Consider the following 20,481-nt stretch of genomic DNA (forward strand, 5'->3'; position numbering starts at 1 on the left):
TCAATCTTTTCCCTTCTTTACATAAAACAACATCTTGCATGCAAACTGTTTGAAAACTGAAATCGTGGCATTCCAAATGTAGCCAGAGAAAGAAAATTATAATTAAGTTTAGAAATAAAAGTGTAGGTAAAGGCGACAAATGCTGTCAGCTAAGATTTGGAAGCCTGAAAAGAGCTTTCAGGTCTTAAAAGATGAGAAATTGCTAGATCCTGTGGGGGGCACAGAGAGAAGGCTCATGCACATGGCCCACTCTTTACTTTTTAATTGTCTTAAATTTTAACTAGTGTGTTTAGTACCCTAGTTCATCTTTTTTTATTCTTGATGTTCTCATTTCTTCATTATGTTTTTAAAAATATTCCCATCTGTATTTTTTCTTTGTTTCATATATTTATTTTTCCATCTGGCCTCAAGAGTGGAACATTGAAATTTGTGCCCTTTTTAAAGATATCCTCAGTTGTTTCTGCAGGACACTTGTCAGAAATTCTTGCCATTGCATCCCATGTAAGTCTTCCACAGAATCAGAAGCTATTTAGTTTCAGCTGTACCAACAAATAATGCCTACTTTTCAGTAGTGGATTTTCTATTAGCGAATTCCTCAGGGTGTGACACATTTCCTCAAAGTCAGATTTCCTGAAGTCACAAACATTTTATTATTTCCTTTAATCTTTCATGACTTTGCATTTCAACCCCTGTAATATTTATTATCCCTGGATCCTAGATGTTTTCTTACTGTGACCTTAACATTGGTTGTCATCCAGGCTAATTTCCTCGTATTTGGTCCAGAATGGCCTCATATGGTGATGCTGTTGTTGCCCTTTGAAGATTTGTCACATCAAGGGTTAGAATTTTAGTTTGAAGGAAAAATGAATCCTCCGAATTATTTACAATATTTCACATATTTTTTCTATAACACTTGGAATCTTAACATATTTCATGTAAAGGAAATACTGTGTCTGAGCTTGTCCAGCATGGTAGGAGGGGTGGATCAACACATGTTTTCCAAAAACCAATGACTTGTGTTTTTGAGGCGTTTTCTTCAGACTGCAGGCAAGCTCATGTGGTTACTATTTTGAAGAGCAGCGTGAAGCTAGAGAGAGGTTGCCTTTATTATTATTATTTTTACTAGACATGTACAGTCTGTTTACTGTGTACACTGGTCTTATTTTTTTCCAATCTTCTCTCTAAGTTGGAAAAGTCTCTGTCATTTAAAATACCCCACCAAGGTAAAAGGTCATTTTAGGATATTTTTGATATTTTCTCCCTAGGTTGATACTTTAAAAAATATTTTTCCAGCCCTGGCTGGTAAGGCTCAGTTGGTTGGGCGTTGTCCCTGTGCACTGAAAGGTTGTCAGTTTGATTCCCGATCCGGGCACATGCCTGGGTTTCTGCTTGATTCCTAGTGTGGGGCGTGCAGGAGGCAGCTGATTGATGTGCTCTCACATCGATGCTTCTCTCTTCCTTCTTCTCTTCTCTAAAAAAAAAAAATCAATAAACTGTTCTTTTAAATAATATTTCTCCACACCCTCTTCCACCTACTATCCCCTTGAAGCATGGACAGTCTTAGTTTATTTAGACTAACCTATTTAGAAATACCTTCCTGGGACTCTTTCCCTTGCAAAACAAATAAACACAGAAAGCTATGAGACCAAAGATCTAACTGAGGAGAGGTGCATGGGAAAGAGCTTCTGGCTTTGCATTTGAGAGTCCTGTGTTCAGATCCCAGCTTGAATTTGGTACATTTGAGCAACTTGCTGAACTTTGTTGGGCCTCAGTTTATTCATCCATTAAACTGGATAATAATACCCATTGTGAGGATTAAGTGTATAATGCAGACTTCAGTGAATGGTCATTAATAATAGTAATAAAATCATTGTGTTTTATTTAGTCTTATTAGATGGTGACTTTTGGAACTCACATTCTTGGAGTGTCCAAGAAAAAACACGTCCAGCATTTCTTCCCTCCACTTCTTGCCTCCCAGTCTCTTTTCCGTATGGTATTAGCATTGCTGAGCATGAATGGAAAGCAGAGTGTTTTCTGCCACCTTTACTCAGCATAAGATGCTGCCTGCCCTGGTTTACTTCGTGGTGATCTGGAGTGACTTGAAGTCTCAAAAATTCAAAGACTGCCTGGGGGTTTGGACAGCAAGCTGAATTGGCCTAAGGAACCTCAACCTACTTGACCGAGGTCATGTGATACATTTGAACAGTCATATTCTTTGGATCTCACAATATTTGGGCTCCAATCCTGGTTCTGCCAGTTACATGCTGTAGTGTCTTGGGTAGTTTGCAGTATCCTCCCAGAGCTTTCCTTTCCTTATCTGCAAAATGGTGCTAATTCCAGAAATCCTGTCTGGGTTGTGAATTGCCTGGAATTGTGTATGTGTAGCACCCAGAGGAGGTTGCTAGAATTGCAAACATAAATAGCATCAACAAAGAGTGAAAAAAGCCTTGGGCTTGAGTTTTAACCTTAACTTTGCCACCACCTCACTAGGTGCATAGGACAGATTAACCTTGATCTCTAAATTGACCTGTTGAAATTACACATTTATAAGAAATCACCATTTTCTGGAAACATATTGTGGAAATTCCAGAATATTTTTTCACAAGTTGTCTTTTGGTGCCACTTTCAGAGAAAGACTAAGGAGTTGGAAGCCTGATACTTTCTGCCCTTTGGTTACTTCTTTTGTTCTTTTGATGTGTGAGGAATGTGGGGCAATTGCGGAGTTTGCATTCAGGCTCCTTGAAAGATAAAGAGACTTAGTAACAATTTCTTTCTCTTAAAGTCCCTCCACCCCCCCACCCCACCCCAATCTAGGAGTAATACAAACTTGAAACAGATATTCCTGACTATTGCTGAGGGGGTGCGCTTTGAGAGTTAAGTCAGGCGAGTCTCTGTTTTTGAAAACATGAGAGCACTCTAGTTAGACAGCAGACAGCAAGTGGTCATTTAGGGGTCGCACCCCAAATTGGGTTTAAACAATAGCAAGAAAAGAAAGGTTACAATGTGTGTTTTACAAAAGGAACCTGACCCTTTCCTACATTTAGAATGTTTGTTGTGTTTAGCTTGCTTTCCCTTTTTGAGCCCAATAGGTGCATTTCCAGATTAATTTGCAGCATGTTTAATTGTATGGGGAGTTTCTGTCTCATAAGGCTATAGAAATAATGAGCAGATAAAAAAGGCCTAATGGCAGCATCTGCATAGTAGTCCATGACACATTTTATATGCGTAAAAATGGTCTCCTTATTTCTGAGCAGTAGTAAAGACAAATAAAAAAAAAATAGCCGATTAAATGACAAGGGAAATAGTAGTGCCCGCTGAAGGTTTGCGCTGGACCTCCCCGGCCTGAAGGCTGTGACAGGGGCTGCTAAATGGCAGACAGTAGCTGCACTTCTGCTGTCACGGTTTCTGCGATTGTCACTGTCAAAATGTAGCACATTCATTATGCAGGTACAAAACTATAATTAAGAACATTGGCCAAGAAAGGGGGAGGGGAATTAGACGGTCCAGGGAGCTGGAAGTAGGATAAAGAGCAGTTCTCTTCTAGGTCACTAGTTCAAACTTTGCCCGCATTGGTAATGACTGACAGTCATTAATATATGATGGCTGTTTGATGGCCTATAAGAGTAGGCGCCCATATCAGAAAAGTCACCATTGTAATTGGCATTAATTGGCACTTCTGTTGGCAGCGTCAGCCGAGAGGCTGAAGATTGAATGGGCTATCGCGAGTGAATTATCCTCTCATCCTGAGAAGTGGGCCTCCCAGGGCCGAGATGAAGCACCCTCGCGGGGCACCGTGGGCAAGCGGCTGCTGTCCCAGCCACTCCTGCTCTGCAAACACAGGGCATCGGTGCCTAGCGCTCTCTGTTTGGCACCTTGCTTGATGAGCACTGAATCCACTTAAAATCCAACCTCACCAGGATGAACAATGGGCCTAAGAAAGCAAAAGGGCCCCGGTCTGAGATAATGAGGGGTACCTCGGGGGCATCATCCTCTCCTGGTGTGTTTCCTGCTAAACCACACTTGGTCAGAGAGCTGAGCCGCTTCCTATGTGATCTGCAGCAATGATTGATTGTACTTATGGTGTTTTTTTTTTTTTTTAATTAAAAAAACACACATTCTCTTTTTGGAAATGAAAAAGCAAAAGGTTCTTTTAACTGCCTGCAGTAAAACCCTGTTGAACAAGCTACCACGTTGACTTTTTATAGTTGAAAATTAAAGATCCACTATAATTATTGTTTGCTCTTCATTGATTTAAGGACACAGTTGAATAATAATTTAGACTCAACTTTTTATCTCTGAACAGATTCATGATTTGTAAGCTGTTTCTGGCAACTTTCTCTGTAATGCCAGTGAAATTTCTTTTATACACCTCATTTTTTGGCTCGGTTCCCTCATAATTAGCTTCTAGGTCATAGTAACAAGTATTTAAGACTAAATTTCTGTGGATATCAACTCCTAAAGGACATTTCACAACAGTAGTACCAGTCACCATTTCCTTAGCATTCTTCATTTATCTTATATTAACGCTGAACTAATTGGGCAATGTGTTTTCTAAAAAATTAAACATCAGAAAGAAGTTGATTTATTTGTACTTTAAATGGCTATTGTTTTCAGGTTTCAAAAAAGCAGATTGTTAAAAGTACGTTAACAAAAAGCAAAACAAAGGAATGTTTAAAGAATAGCAAAGAGTGCAATGGTTTTCTTTGAATTGTTATTTATTTAAATTAGAACAAAAGCTATTCCTGTGGTTTAAATTATCTGCAAAATCAGAGTGCTTTTTCCTTAATTAGAAAAAGTTGCCTTAGCATATTCATATTTTTATTGGAATACATTCTATACAATTTATTTTTAAGGTGGTGGTTTAGATTTATAAATTAAACCAAATACCTTATTTCCTTGATATATTTTTTCCTCTAAATTTTCTTCTTCAAAACCTGATAACTTTATGGGTTTTTAGCATTGTGAAATAAATGTGGAAGTTTTACTATAGGTGGCGCTCTTGCATACATCTTGCTTTTAGAAATGTCCCTCTATATAGAATGAGTTTGGCAGGCAAGTTTAATGGAAGCCGCTTAATAGTATACATTATATATCATAAATTCTACTTAATGATTCTGCCCAGATAAAGAGCCATGAGCCCATTCCTCAATGATTGATATGCTTGTTTCATCCAAATTACCACCATTTGGTATATTATGACTTTTATTAGCAATCCAAGAATTTTAACAAGTAGATCAAGGCTCACCCACATTAAAGTGAGAGAAATTTGGATCTTTCCGTTTTTCCCCTCAACTGCAGAGATGGCACCCTTTATGTTTCCCATTTTCAAAATAAAAATTTCAAGACATCTTTAAAAGAAGGTGAACAGTGTACTAAAAGGGTAAATTCACTCCCTTGCACGAAAGATGATGGCTCTGGGGCTCTCACACTGACACACAGTTAGGTGTGTTTATAATCAAAATGTTGCCTTTTGATTTGACAAAATTCACTATGTGAGAAAACATTACATATTGTACACATTATCATTTATTTTAGGTGAAGGAAGACACCATGGAAATTTTAATTTTTGATAAAGTGATAGACCAGACTAAGAAAGGTAAGAGCATAGTGATCTGTACATGTACTTGAGAGAGATGACAGGAAGAAAATGAGAGAAAAGTGAGGAGCTAAGGGAACAGAGGGAGAGAAAAGACTTTTTCATAGGAGAGAGTTGATTGGGCTTTTCCTACGAGGGATAAGTCCTTTCTCCATCTGGTGTTAAAGCTCTTCTCTGGAATTACAGGGATTCTAATGTTCCTCCCAGAGGGGCCTCATAATCAGGTTTACATCTAGTTTCCGGGGACAATATTTTGTTAATTAGTTAAATCTGTACCGTGGTTTAGCCACATACAAATATTCCCCTTACAAAGTATCTCAAAGAAGATATTTCGGAAAATATATCATTTCCATTCTGCAAATCTTTTCATACTAGTTGGGAAAATTTTGAGATAAGCTAATTCTCTCTGTTCCATACATAGATCACCTTAGTATACTAAGAATGTACAAAAACCTCTTTCTGTCTGACGTTTCATATTCAAAGAGAGCTCCCTGATTTTTTTTTCTAAAGCCTTTACATAACAAGTTAAAAATAACCTTCCTTGATGATTTAGTGGCATGAACTGAGATTAGAACTTCAAAGACAGTTGCACACAAAATGCACTTATTGTTCTTGTGGTCCCTTGAAATATTCTAAAATGTCATGTTAAAAATGTCATTGCCATTTATTTACCTCTTTTTGTTTTATATTTGTTTGTGTGGAATTAAACTTCATTTACCACTTTTAAGGCCTTCACATTTCCATTTAAAGTAACAATTTATATTTACATGCAACCAAACTTTCTCTGTACAGAAGGGAAGGTCATAGCTCATCGGTCATAATTTCATACATAATATTTTTGGAAACAAAATTAGCAGTTTGATGTTAAATCTTGAGCACAGCAGAAAATGCTTATTTAATAATCAATGTGATATATCTAATACAGCAAAATTTTGCAATAGTTTTCTTTTTTAATGTGCGAATAGATTAACATCTCTTTGCCCCCCTCCCCATAGCTAGTGAGGAGCATTTCCACCGCCTGACTCTAGAGTTTACATGCTCACCTACCACATATGCAGCTTCTCAACTGCTGCTGGACACTTCGTGGAAACACTGAGCACAGTTTCACTCAAGAGCAAATGTTTGATGATCAGCCTACATCTATGACTGGGGATACCAGTGACTTTGTCTTCTAGATATCTGGCCATAATTGGTGTTTAACTAGGACTTTAAGTTCAGAGCTGAAGAGAAACAAAGGGAGTTTCAGGTGATTGTGAAATAAGAAAAAAATTTATGAATTTTGCAGGGTACCTGGAAATAAGACAAGGAATTTTGAATTCCAATTTTATGTTCATGTGAAATCTTATGAATTTCAGGGTGGTTTTCGTGTATTTTATTACTTGTGGAAGGATGTTAGCCCACTTTAATAAGTGGAAGGGAGTGAGGGTAAGGCAGGGAAGTGTGGATAGAAGAAGTTATTTTTCTGGTTTGAATTTGTTGAACTACTAGATGGTGACAAAAACAAGGAGACATCTGGTAAGGGTTCAGGGTAGGGAAAATGTCCCATTCTTCATTAACATTGGCACATTATTTTCTTTGAGCACTTAAGACTTTCCAGAACACTAGACATACAGATAGTCAAATAAAATAAAATTCAGTTAGGAAACAATTCTCTGAGTTATCAAATAAAATCAGAAAATGCAGTTCAGAGATTTTCTCCATGGGTCTTATATGTGTCTACACCTTTTGCAGGCAGAGGTTCTGGCTGCTTTTGTTTGGCACTATCTTTTCAGATATATTTATACAGTGAACAACCTTGGAAGGTAGAGATAGTGTCCTCTCTGGAGACAAGGTGCTTACTGTCCATTACAACAAACCATTCGGGATCCCTAAGCTCAGGGTTTGTCTCCTTTAATGCAACCCACTAAAGGTGCAGATAGTATCTCTTTGCATCAGTCTATGGGAACAAGGGCTTGAGAAACCAAAGCAAAAATAATGACACTCTGGCTACTGCTGTTGCTGATAGTGATAGTATCCTTTTTTCCCATGCTAGGAGTATTGTGTCTTCTGCCAGTAGCCATGAATCTACAGTAGGCTAACTTGTTAGCTTACAAAAAGGGTGAAATATTAGGGCCATTTATTCTTTTTTTTTTTTTTTTAATTTTTAATTGATTCTCAGAGAGGAAGGGAGAGAGAAACATCGATGTGAGAGTGAAACATCAACCGGCCACCTCGTGCAGACCCTCCACTGGGGATCTGGTCAGCAAGCCGGGCATGTGCCCTGACCAGGAATTGAACTGGCAACCCTTGGGTGCACTGGATGATGCCCAACCAACTGAGCCACACTGGCCAGGGTTGGGCTCTTTATTCTTTTTTTTAAATTTATTTTTACTGTTGAAAGTATTACAGATGTCCCTCATTTTTGTCCCCTTTGCTCCACCTGGCTCCTACTCCAGCCCAGGCCTTCACTGAACTACTGTCTGTCTCCAGGAGCTAAGCATATATACACCTTTTGTTCTTTGGCTAACCTCTTCCAACCACCTCCCTTCCCTCTGATCTTTGTCAGTCTGTTCCATGCTTCCTTGTCCCTGGATCTGTTTTCTTCATCAGTTTATTTTGTTCACTGAATTCCACATATAAGTGAGATCAGGTGACATTTGTCTTTCTCAGCCTTTATTCCTAGCCTAAACACATACTATTGAAAGCTGTTCGGATTATTCCTTGGATGATAATTTCATTTCAATGATATATATAATTGAATTTAGATACAATTTCTTATATTAATATAGATTATACAGTTTATTCTCTGAAAATTTTCCATCGTAAGTTTAATTATTTCTACCTGATTCTCTTTTCCCTTTTTCGATATGCATTATTTAACATTCTCCTACTTCAGTGGATTCACAATTTGATATTTGTATCAGAAAAGAGAAAATATGCATATGGATATGTCGATGAGAACTGAGAACACTACCTGGAATATTACATGGGCTGTAATTTGGAAATCAGTGTTTTAAACCATTACATCTCTGTAGGATGATCAAACTACATTGTTCCTCCCATGAGCGCAGAATATTTTATTCATCAGAGACCTTCCATTTAGTTTAGTAGCAAAGTGGTTTAACAGACTTCTTGATTAGTATCAGGACACCTAACTTTTAGTCTTTACTTGGTCAAGAGTGCTGTGTCAGCAAACTGTCTCATTGTATCTTTTTTAAAAAAATGGGGATAATAAACCTTGCCACTTGCCTGCCTCACAGCGATACTGAGAATACTAATGAGAGTCTCTTGAGAGGTTGTGAAATCTGTAGAAGGAATATGCTATATAAATACGCAGCACCGAGTCATATCATCTTAGAACTGAAGCACTCATAGAAAGCACTCGAGCTAATCCCCTCATTTTATAGGTGAAGAAGCTGAGGTCCAGAAAGGTTGAATGGCTAGACTAAGGTCATATAACTGGTTACTGTGTAGCAAAGTATAAGAAACTCAGCCATCCAGTTTCCCTTTATAAAAGAGTTGCTTAGTGGTAAAAAAGATGAATAATCCCAAGGATTTCCAGGTATATAGTGATGTTATTTCCTCAGTGACTTGGCATAAGAGAAGTTGCTCCCCAGAGGCAAGTCAATTGAGCAACTGAAGTTCACCAAGGATTTCACTTGCACCAAATGAATATTTGGCTCTTGGCAGTAGCACCGACTCTACTGGGTGAGCAACATTCTTGAAGATATCCTTGAAATAGCTGGTACCTCAGTTAAGTGTGGAAGATGTTGAAGAACTCTTTCATGGACTGGAGTAATAACTTAGGCTCAATATGAAGCATATACAAGTGGGTATGTTGCTCCATCCAGACTCCCATATTTTCCTTTACTAGTTTACTTGGCATGATTGGATTTCTCCAATTGCTTTGAATGTTTACTCGTGTACTTGCCAAGGAGCGTCAGCACCTTCCCTGGGCTCTGTGGTGCCAATGACAGCTGAGAGCTGTCAGACAGCCAAGACTCACTAGAAACTGTTTACCCATATCCAGGTACAAACATTGGGGCCAGAACCTGCATCACTTATCCTGTTGATGCTCCTAATTAGGTACTAATTAAATATTGTGGCTGGAAACTTCCTCTTTCTGTGTTATAGAAGACTAGTTTGAAGCAAATGTTGTGACCTAAAACAGACAAATCTCTTAAGTCCCCGGGAATTTCCAGGTGTCTTACACCTTTAAGAGATCCCTACCCACTGTGTCCAGATTGCAATAAATTTGTTAACATACTTTTTGAATATATGTCGTTATTCTTGGTTTTGTCCATTCTGGGCACTAGAATTTCGATCTTTATTTGTCCTTTAATCCAAGAATTTTTGGAAAAGATCATAGGGTTTGTTGATTTGTTCAGACTGATTGAATCCCTGTTCTGAAAAATAGCACGTGTTTTACTGAACATACAACATACTCTAAAAGTAATACAGTGAGTTCTTATATCACTTTTCAGTCTCTCTATTTCTTAAAATTAAAAAAAAAATTAAAAATTTTTTTCTTTTTATTGAATGTATTGGGGTGACATTGGTTAATACATTTATGTAGGTTTCAGCTGTACAATTCTGCAGTGTGCGATGCCAATCGGGTGTCCGCACCAACTTCGGTATCAGTATGGTGACCTCTCGGGTGCTGGGGACCACCAGGTTGCCTAAGGAGGGGTGAACCAGACCATGTTGGAAATGGGGCAGGTCAGTCCCTCTGCTTTTAAAAACAAGTATAACTGTCGTGACAGGGGGATTAGACTCAGTTATGGTCCAGCCAGGAGTCCCTTAAGAGAGCCCAACACAGCTCTTGCCTCATACCATCTGCCCAGGTGACCAGCTTCTGTTTCACTTGCACAGACTTTAAACAGCATCGTTTTTCAGTTACCCTAAAAGTCCAAGCTGCCTGACGTGTCAGCCACTGGGCTGCGGGTGCCACGCTGTCTGGGCAACTCGAGGGCCTTTGTGCTCGTCCTTGGGCTCTCCCCGTCGTGACGAGCCGTGACTTGAGTGAGAGGAGCAACTTAAATCCACTTCGCTAAGAATGCCAGTGACTACCTCTTCCCTTTCCTCCCATCCCCTTCCCCCCTTTGTTCTTCCCTGACCCCCACCCCAGCCCCCTCTTCATGACATTACTATTGTGTTACCATTAATCGTCACCTGGAACGTGTAGCTCAAGACCGCTACCTGTTTCTTCACTTCGGTTCCAATACCAGACAGGCATATGTGTTCTGTTTATTTAATAGGACACATAAGCAATAGTCTCCTGCCTCTAAGTTGTTTCTGACTTAATTTGGACTAAATAATCATGATTAATAATGATAATAACAACTCACATTTATTGACCATTTACAGTGTGCTAAGATACTGTTTTAAATGATTTACATGTATTAACTCATTTAATCGTCAACATACAGAGACAGATATTCATTGACGTTATTGCCATACTGTCTTTCTGGCAGCAACAGAAGGACAAATATACAAAGAAATTATTTTAGGCTAAAATATGATGATTCTATTGTGCATCCTACGTTAGAGTGGAGGCAATTCACAAAGTGGTTTGTGTTGAAATTGTACATCAGTTAGTGCGAACTGCCACAGGGACCCTTGTACTTAAAGGAAGGGTAGAGAAATACCATTTTAAAATATAAGTTACAAATGTGAAATTTACTGGCATGATAAAATAAGACTATAATTGAATAGGTTTGCATTGTGATGTAATTGTTAAAATGGAAAATTTGTTGTTAAGCATCAGGTGGATACTTATTTAGAAGGCATGAAGGAACCAAGCAGTTTTTTGTTTAGTTGATGTGAGGACTGGGATTCAGCCTGTGTTGGGATTTTTGAGGCATTATAAAACAACTTTCTAGGAAATAGCATTAAGATAAAAGTCTTCTCTGAAATGAAAAATTGGTATAAAAATGATACCAGTTTGTGGTTTAACTTTGAACATTAAGTATGTTGTTTCTTAAAAATAAAAATAAAAAATCATACATGCCCTGACCGGTGTGGCTCAGTTGGGTGTCATCCTGTGCACCAAAATGTTGCTGGTTTGATTCCTGGTCAGGGCACATGCCAGAATTGCAGGCTCGATCCCGGGGAGGGGGCATGCAGGAGGCAGCTGATTGATGTTTTCCTCTCACATCGATGTTTTTCTTTCTCTTTCTCCCCTCTTCTCTCTCTAAAAACCAATACAAATGTTTTTAAAAATCATACAGAAAATCTAAATTTTATAAGGTCAAACAGATACATTCATTCCCTTTTCCATTTGTTGTGACATGTTTAAAGCTGTCTCTTGTGCCCAGCCGGGCATGGTTCAGCGGTTGAGTGTCGACCTGGGATCCAGGCGATCAGGGTTCGATTCCCAGTCAGGGCACATGCCCGGGTTGTGGGCTCAATCAATGACTCTCTCATCATTTATGTTTCTGTCTCTCTCTCTCCCTCTCCTTTCCTCTCTCTGAAATCAATAAAGATATATTTAAAAAACAAATTATTTTACAGCTCATCATAATTTTCTTCTAATAGCTTATAGGCTTATTCTAGAAATTCAAATATTTTATTTCTCTGGGATTTGCTATGGAATAAAGACTGAGGTTGTTATCTACCTTTAATTTTTTTTTTACAAGTATTGATAATTTGCCCTAGTGTTATTTATTGAATAGTTCAGATTTGATTTGAAATGACACCTTTATCACATGATAGATCACTATGTACTTCCTGGAATGTGTATTCTGTTTATTGATCTTATCACATATTCCTGTGCCAGTACCACAGCTTTACTCATGACAACTACATAACACGCCCACCTTCTCCTGAACCTTCCTATTCCTCCTTGCTCTTCTCCTTCCCCTGCTCCTAATTCTTTTTAAAAATTGTCCTATTCTGAATATTCTTGCACACTTATTATTTAGATAACATTTAGAATCATTAAAAAAATCTCTGGGATTTTATAGGAATTGCATAAATTTATGCACTCATTTAGAAAAGACTAGCTTTATTACAACATTGAATCTTCATATCTAACACAAGGCTTATCTTTCCATTTATTCAAGTCTTACCTTTGTTTTGAAGTAAAATTTTACAGTTTTCTTATTATGTGACCTATATATTTCTTTATGTATATTTGTAAATAAAAACATACTTAAATATATATTATGTTAATATATAACATGTTAAATGTTTAAATTGCTTATGAATAGGATCTACGTAAATTTTAAAAAATAGATTTTATTTTTTAAAAGATATTTTTTTATTTAGCTAGAAGGATTAACAGAGGGAGAAGATAACCACATTCCACAAAAAAATTACAAAAGAATATTTTAAGAGTATATCAGTGATGGACTATGAAAATTTTGCTGATATGTATTAGTGAGTACAATATGGCAGTGAAAGTGATGATAAAGATCCACAATGACTGAGACAAAAGGATAACCACAGCATATTGTTGAAAGAAAAACATATTAAGGAATAGATTTGGCATGATATAATTACTGTAACATCATATATATTATGTCTATATGTGTTTGAAGAGAGGTCAAAAACAATATTTTTCAAAGTATTAACACATTATTTCTAAATGGTAGGGTTTTGGATGATTTTTATCTTCTTTAGTACATTATTTAATTTTTCAATAGCATTTACCATATTTTATCAAAACAGTAATGCAGTAAAATACAAACAGAAAACATTAGAAAAATTTTTGAAAATTTATCTTTATTGTTGAAAATATTATAGATGTTCCCTTTTTTCCCCATTCACCTTTTCTACTCTGCACCCACTCCCCTCCCCAGGCCTTCACCACACTATTGTCTGTGTCCATGGGTTATGCATTGATGCATATAAATTCTTTGGTTAATCTCTCCACCAACCCACCCACCCACCCTCCACATAGAACAGACCGACATTAGAAATGTTTTAAGAATTAAAAAACACACATAAAATTAGTGCTTAGGGTCACTTTTTTCTTAACAGAGGGAAGAGATAATCACATTCCACAAAAAAATTACAAAAGAATGTTTTAAGTGTTTATCAATGATGGACTATGTAAATTTTGCTAATATGTCTTAGTGAGTATAATATGGCAGTGAAAGTAATGATATAGATCCAAATATGGATTTGATATGGATGTTTTATGGGAAACTTTGAATATAGTTTAAAATTTTATTTGGTATACTAAAATCTATTCAGCGTGTAAAATTGTTAGTAATTTTGTTTATTTAGTGACTTGTCTAAATTTTGTTTCACTGGCAAAAATTTATCCAACATTTACTTTGTTCCAGACATCGTTTTATGTGCTTTGTAAGTATTCATTTAATCCTGATGATAACTCTATGAGGTAGGTGTAATTATTACAATCCTTATTTAACAGAGGAGTAAACCGAGGTATGAAGTTGAGCATCAGTTATACTGTCGTTTAGCGAGCAAGTGGTAGAGTCAGGGTTGGAACGCGGATAGCTGGTTAAGTCTTTGCCCTTAATCACTCTGCCATGTTGCCATGTTGAATCCAGGGCCCTTGGTATCTATCCATTTTTCTTTTTATTGTATTAGCCAATTATTTCAATTTTTCATCAGAAGGAAAGCTTTCTGAATCTGGCATTGATAATTAATTTTATACATTTTAGAAAAATAAACTTAAGGACTACTGTTAAAAATAACTACAGTCTACATGAGGGGCTGTGTATATTTTTTAAAACAATACTCTGAAACTATTTATCGTTATATGAGATTTTCTTATTGGTGATGGCTTTTTCACCCAATACCTGCTGATCTTCCATAATGCTAATACACACCTAATGTTGACACTTGCTAGACTGCCTTTGCATGCATAAATATTAGACATACTGAAATTTGATTTTGGCTCATCTTTTACTTTGAATAAAGAGATCTAAAAATCAATCCTTACAGCTGTGTTTCATTTTCTATAAATAAAGGTCAAATATATCAGGGCAGGATAGTATTAAAGGTAATCTATGATGTCAAGGTAAAATGGATTAGTAAGCAGTTTTTAAAATTCCGATTTTAATAGGACACACAAACTTTGTATATTTTATTTTTTACTGTCTTGCAACAGACCAATGTGAAATCAGCAGCAGTTCCTCCTGTTTAATTTCATTTCTCTTGTAAAGAGCTTGCAGTTCCAAGATTTGAGTTCAAGTTTAGCTACATGACTTCGAGCAAGATATATTTTTTATAAACTTTAATTTCCTCATCTGCACAGCAGAAATCTTATTCCTAATTCATAAAGTTGTGAGAATTGAATAGGATAATACATTTAATCTATTTTGTTAATAGAAAATGCAATTTATTCAAAGTGTCATCAAATGCTATTAATTCTGCTTGATTTCTCATCCATTGGTGAGGCTGGGTGTGGCAGTGGGTCACATGCTTGATTAGGATTTACTCTAGTGGGCTCGAGTCTAATTCTAAGATTCGCTATGCAAACCAGGACAAATGTCTGGGACTCCAATTCTTGAACAATCAAAAGGTTGGACTAGAACTTGAAGGTCCTTATCAGGTCAGAAGTTCAAAGTTCATGATGTTCTGTACCACATGTGGTCTAGTGATCTGAACACAGGCTGGGATCACAAGTTTTAGACCTGAAGTTTTTGACACTGATTAGGTATGAGGATGAAAATTATACAACTTTAAAAGCACCTAGCTTTCTTCTTTTAAAAATGAGAATTGGCGTAACTATGCAAAGGCTCTCATTCAAATTCAGTTTTCAATCTTTTTTTAAAACAGCGACAGAATCTTTTTATAGGTAAAATTATGTGGTGAATCCAATATGCAAAATAAATATATCAAATACACAAAATATATAAAAAGGCCGATTCTGTCTTAAATTAAAGACCTAGCTATCGAGCTCATTGTCTTCCTCTCTAAACCCACCCTTCTTTTTTCCTTGTTACACAGTTGCTTAGGACTTAATACCTATGAATTATCGTGGACTTTTGTTCATACCCACTCTAATGTGCCAGTGATCACCAAGATAATTTTGCCTCCTAAGTAACTCTTGGTTCTCTCTTCCCCCCTATCTACCTCCACTGCTACTCTGTTCCAGCACCCTTATTGCTTGGACTATTATAATAACCATGGACTTGGTCTTCCTGCTCCCTGTTCTTCACTCCCTGATCCATCTCACTGCTGCCAAGTGATCTTTATGACATGCGAACTTGAATGCACCCATTTCTTCTCCCACTTAACCTGCCACAGGGAACCCTAGAGCACGCTGATGAAATAAGAGGGCTCTGATAAAAAAAAAAAAATTAAAAAGACTTGGAGTTACAGCCATCTGCATACATTCTACTTCATGTTCATAGAGTTAAATTGGGAAGGAACATCAGAAATGCCCTCTAGGCCAAATTTCTACACTTGAGCAAACCACTTTACAGTGTTGCCTTCTTCAGGTAAACTTTAGTTTTTCAATGCTTTCCTTACCCTTTTGAAACTGCAGTCTAAGTTTATAAATTTATAGGAGCTTATATATATATTTTTGCCAGCCATATATTAAGTTGTGTCATAGCATGCACTTGTAGCCCATTGAACTCATATAATTATTGTAGCTTTACAATAGTTTTATAAAAATACATTTAATATCTGCCAGGGAAAATCCCTGTGCAGTTTTCTTTCTAAAAATGTTCATAGTTATACTGGCACATTACTCTTCCAGATGAACTTTAGATTCATTTTGTCAAAAAAATTCTATCAAAGTTGTCAACGAAAAACCTTTAACTTTGTAGATTAAGAAAATTGACATTTATCCAATATTAAGCCATCTCAATAACTGGCTATGCCTTTTCATTTATCTTATTTGCTCAAAAACATTTTGTATTTTTCTGCATATAGATCTATATATTTTTGTCTATATATATGCTTAATTTATTCCTAGATATTTTAGATATTTTGATGCAATCATGAGTGCTACTTAAAAATTGTACATTTCTAACAGAATATTGATGATATTTAGGAAATATACTGTCTTAATGTATTTCTTTATCTGCTTATTTTGTAGAACTCTATTATTAGTTCAAATACAATGGGTCCTTGATTTTATATCAAAGCCTTGTGGATTTAAAAATATTGCCTCTCTTCAAGATCAATTATAATTGTTAGGCAGTGAAATACATTTTATTTTTTAGAGTTTCTTCACTCTTAGTTTATTTTTCCAGTTAAAACCCATGTCTGTGGGATCACAAATATATTTTTTATGAACTTTCTGAGTGTAGGATTTAACATTTAACCTTCTTAATTTTCTCTTTTTCAAGTCTAGTGTACTCAGAGGAAATGTTTGATGCCTCTTTCATAGAGCAAAAATGCCAAATACCATGATCGTTACTATAACAGTGAATTTGATCTTTTCCTCTCAATGTTTTTCAGACTCCCGATGGATGTGACTTATACAACATAGCTAGGCTGTTGAAGTTTTTGCTGGATATTTTAAAAATATCCCCTTTCCTTCATCATAAAGATACTTGTTCTCACATAAAATGAGCTGAATTTTATCATTTGTATAAATCCAGCTAAATTACTTCTATAAATAGCACAATCTTAGTTATTCATCATTGTCAGGAAATGAGCTATTTGGGTAAGTAAATTTTCTGAGGACATTATCTTTTCAAGGGTTAGAACTTCAAATTTATTTTAGATTGACATGTTTTCAGAAGATATGCAATACTATATATATGATATTTATTTTCCAATGGTGGTGACCAGCTTCTTTAAAAAACTGTGGTGGAGAAATTTAACCATTAAATGTAAAAGAGGATGAGAGAGAACTGATGTTGAAAACAAATACATTCAGGCTCTCTTAAAAATATTTTTACATGACAACTGTGTGTTTAAATAGTAAGTGAATATCCTCACTAAACGAATACAGAGTAATTAAATTAGGAGAATATCAATGACATTTTAGAAATACTAAGTAACGATGGGTAGTTCGTACTAATTTTTACTTACTATCCCTTTGTGATTGGAATACCCTCTTCCCTTTACTGAGAAGCTTAAACAATAATTAATTTTATTTTGTTGCAGATAATATGCTTCTAGGTGGCACCGCCAGTTTTCCTAACGGGTTGTTATTGGTTGAATTTTGACCCTCCTCCTCCAGCTTCATATGTTGAAGTCCTAATCATCAGTACCTCAGGCAGGGCCTTTATAGAGGTCATCAAGACAAAACGAGGTCATTAAGGTGAGACAGACACGCACGCACAGAATGCCATATGAACATGAAGGTGCAGATTGTGGCGATGCATCTACATGACAAGGAATGCCAAAGATTGCTAGCAAACCACCAGAAGATGGGAGGTATGGAAAATATTTTTCCTTACTGCTTGGCTCCTGAAGATAAAAAAGGCCTAGGATATTTGTAGATATGTATTTAGCCACCCTTCAAAGATAATTCATCCATCTGTTTATCTATTTATCCATCCATCCATCCATCCATCCATCCATCCATCCATCCATCCATCCATCCATCCATCCATCCATCCTTTCATCCATTCATCTATCTATCCAACCCATCTATCCATCCATCCAATATTTATTGTCTACCATGGGCTAGGCTCTGGGGATATATAGTAGGTAAAGCAGACTTTGACTTTATCCTTGTGAAACTTGCATTGCAGCAATTATATACAGTGTTCATGAAATTTGTCAGGATTACATTAGCTTAGTTCATTAAAACTGCAAACAAAAAGACATGAATCCCTCTTAAGCACATCAGCATGTCCTCCTCTTCACTGATCCAATGACGAGACTGCAATTGTAATGCTCAAGTTTATTTTTTCTCATCATGTTTTATTTTCCTTAAGGCTTTTAGCATGTATGTTTGCCAAATCCTCTATTTCCTACCATTCTGTCATTGACTCTTCCTTCATTTTCTCTTTTAATATCCATAATAATGTAGCTTATAGTATACATGTCTCTGAAAGGAAATTATACTGATTCTAGAAAAGGGCTATTAAGATAAAGGGTCACGTACTAATTCTAGTGGTTGAAGAGGAAACTCTTCATTCATTTATTCAGCAAATATTTATATTTTAACCATTTCCGGTCAATGGTGAAAATGCCCAAGTGAGTGATATGGAGCACAGAAACATCTGAGAATGGATTTTCACTAAAACTTAGTTTCTGGAAAAACCCTACACTGGTCTGCCTTTAGGCCATTGGTTTCTTTCTCATAAAAAAGGTGGAGCGAAACATGTGCAGCTGCAGGACCTCTTGGTTAACTGCCTTTCTACAAATTTAATTAATGAATCAAAGCCGAGTGCTGTCTCTCTCAGGTATTTTCTTGCCCTCATAATTGCCTCACTCACTGCTCTCATCAGCGTCCTTTGACTTACCAGCAACAAAGGAGGCATCCTGTATTATTGCAGCCCAAATGAACAGTGTTTGAACTAGGTGTTCTTGTGGAGAACCAAGGGATCTCTCTTTCTTCTGCAGCAACCTGGCTAGGCCACTGTTTCCTGGACTTGCCTGGCAAGAGATACTGGGAACCTTTATTTTTAATGGATACACCAGGTGATTTCTATAATTAGGCACATTAGGAAAACTCTGTGCTATAGCATTTTGAGGTAAGTCAGTGCCTCCATTAACTTATATCTTGCTCAATGCAGGCTTAAACTTTCTAACCTGAAAAATAAACTAGACAGATTAAAAACAGAGAAAGTCACAATGTGACACAGAGGAAAATCTAGAGAACCTGAATTTTAGTTTCTGTTTGCTAGTAGTCCAGAACCAATTCCTTAACTGTTTTGGGTCTTATTTGTAAAATAAAGAGGTTGAAAGAGATTCATTTATTTGTTCATTTAGTGAGTCATTTATCAAATATGGGTCAAGATCCTAGTATGTTAGTTAATGTTCTAGTTCCTGGGGAAACAGTAGAAAATGAATCATTCATGGACTACCTGGCTTCAAAACTGGCGCATTTCTCAGTGCACCACAAGTCTATCCAATATTATCACCTGCTCACATCTAGTACATGGTGGAAAAATATTATTGACTTATCACAGTGATTTTCAGCCCTTTTCATCTCATGGGACATATAAGCTAATTACTAAAATTCTGTGGCATGCCAAAATATATGTTTTTTGCTGATCTGACAAAAATAAGTATAATTTTGATTGATTTACCAAAAAAACCCACCCCAATAATAGTAATAACCTACCCTTTTTAGTTCCAAAGTGACTAAAAAAAAAAATCATGCCTATACCCGTATATAAAGGTATCTGGTATGAAGACTTAACCAACCAGATGCAAACTTATTATGCTACATGACCAATAAGATGCAACTCTATTATGTGACCTATATATTTATAGTTCAAGACAAGGCATTCACACTGGACAGCTACTGTTGTGTTGGCTGTTGTCATTTTTTTATTTGATAATCTATGGGAAAAGAGGTCAGTGCTCCTGACTAAATAGTAGGGTATTACATGTTTTAAAAATTCTTGCAGCACACCAGTGTGCCACAGCACACTTGTTGAAAATTGCTGACTTACTATATTATGACTAAAGTGCTTTATTTCACCTCAGAGGAGCCTTGGAATTTTAGTCAAGTTTTGGTTGTTAAATAAAATTCTGAAATTTGTTCTATTGAAAGAAGTATTTTCCTAACAGAGGCATGACCAACTTCAGCCTAAAGGCCTTGGTAGACTTATCCTAACTCCAACCAGCTTTTACTTGGCTTTGAGAATGAAATGAGTTGAGAACTGAATATTAGATAACTCCATTCTGGATCCTAGAAGTATATATTTAATTATGCTTTTTCTGATGGAAAATTGTAAGATGAAGTTTCCAAATAACTTAGTCAAAGATCCTACATTTTTCAGGTGAGGCCACAAAGTGCTCAGGGAGTTATGAGTGCAGGGTTTTAGGTTGAATCACTGGTAAGGTTG

General features: G+C 36.4%; 2 long non-coding RNA genes across 2 annotated transcripts in view; both read left to right on the top strand.

Annotated features, from left to right (window-relative positions):
• LOC107539879 (uncharacterized) overlaps positions 1 to 17,810 on the top strand; it is a 64,130-nt gene extending 46,320 nt beyond the window's left edge. The window contains exons 2-3 of the long non-coding RNA XR_001603452.2: positions 16,964 to 17,171; positions 17,618 to 17,810. This is a non-coding gene — a long non-coding RNA (uncharacterized LOC107539879). The remainder of the gene's footprint in view (positions 1 to 16,963; positions 17,172 to 17,617) is intronic.
• LOC107539877 (uncharacterized) overlaps positions 17,811 to 20,481 on the top strand; it is a 24,793-nt gene continuing 22,122 nt past the window's right edge. Inside the window, exon 1 of the long non-coding RNA XR_001603449.2 lies at positions 17,811 to 17,890. This is a non-coding gene — a long non-coding RNA (uncharacterized LOC107539877). The remainder of the gene's footprint in view (positions 17,891 to 20,481) is intronic.

The sequence above is a fragment of the Miniopterus natalensis genome, chromosome 2 (assembly GCF_054644295.1).
Source record: "Miniopterus natalensis isolate mMinNat1 chromosome 2, mMinNat1.hap1, whole genome shotgun sequence".
Lineage (NCBI taxonomy): Eukaryota > Metazoa > Chordata > Mammalia > Chiroptera > Miniopteridae > Miniopterus > Miniopterus natalensis.